Genomic DNA, 783 nt, shown 5'->3' with positions numbered 1-783 from the left:
TAGTGCATTAGAGAATTTGTTATATTTTCTCTTAGTGATCAATTTTTTGCATTGTTGGAAGTGAATGGAAACTCTCTCCTTACTTTAGTTAGGATTCATCGAATTGAAAAGATTACATTATCATATTCGATTTCATTCAGTTGAGTCGGGTCATAACACCATTGGTTTCATATCCATTTACCCATTTGAGTAATAACAGCCTTAATAACATAGCGCTATATTAAAATTCATCTGGTAATTTTTACATTTCTAGGGCTCTGAAACACCAACATAGATCAGGCTAGTGTCTTGGAGTAGGAGAGTAATTAACTCTCCAAGACAGCAAAACAAAACAAGTAGCTCATCTTGTGGTAGGATAAATCCAACTGTTACATTTATGCTCTGGGAAAGCTCCTCTTAAAGGAGAAGCACGAGACCGTGTCCGAACCAGTGAGGGGATCAATCCTCCTTCATTGGGAAAGACGCCAGATACGCACGTACTACAAACGGTAAACCTCAAATTATTGTCAAGGAGCCTGGCGTCACTTGTCGGTAAACCTTGGATTATTGTCAAGGAGCCAGCAAGGGGATTGAGCTTGTTACTCTGCCCTTGCATGCTATCGGGTCGTAGACTGTTCCCCCAGGTGTATTTGTTGTTGTTGGTGACCTTAGTGACCATTATCTTTAGGGTTCTACCCAAGGTGACGGTGGAGGGAAGATCCCACTGTACCTGGAGCAGACGTCAGCTAGACTCACTTGGATTTTCTAGGGGGTTCACTTCACTCGAGACGGTTAAAGTGGAGG

Source organism: Pinus tabuliformis, chromosome 2_2, assembly GCF_031772625.1.
Source record: "Pinus tabuliformis cultivar Carrire ecotype Pingquan chromosome 2_2, CPIR1, whole genome shotgun sequence".
NCBI lineage: Eukaryota > Viridiplantae > Streptophyta > Pinopsida > Pinales > Pinaceae > Pinus > Pinus tabuliformis.
Note: the sequence above shows the minus strand (reverse complement) of the source record.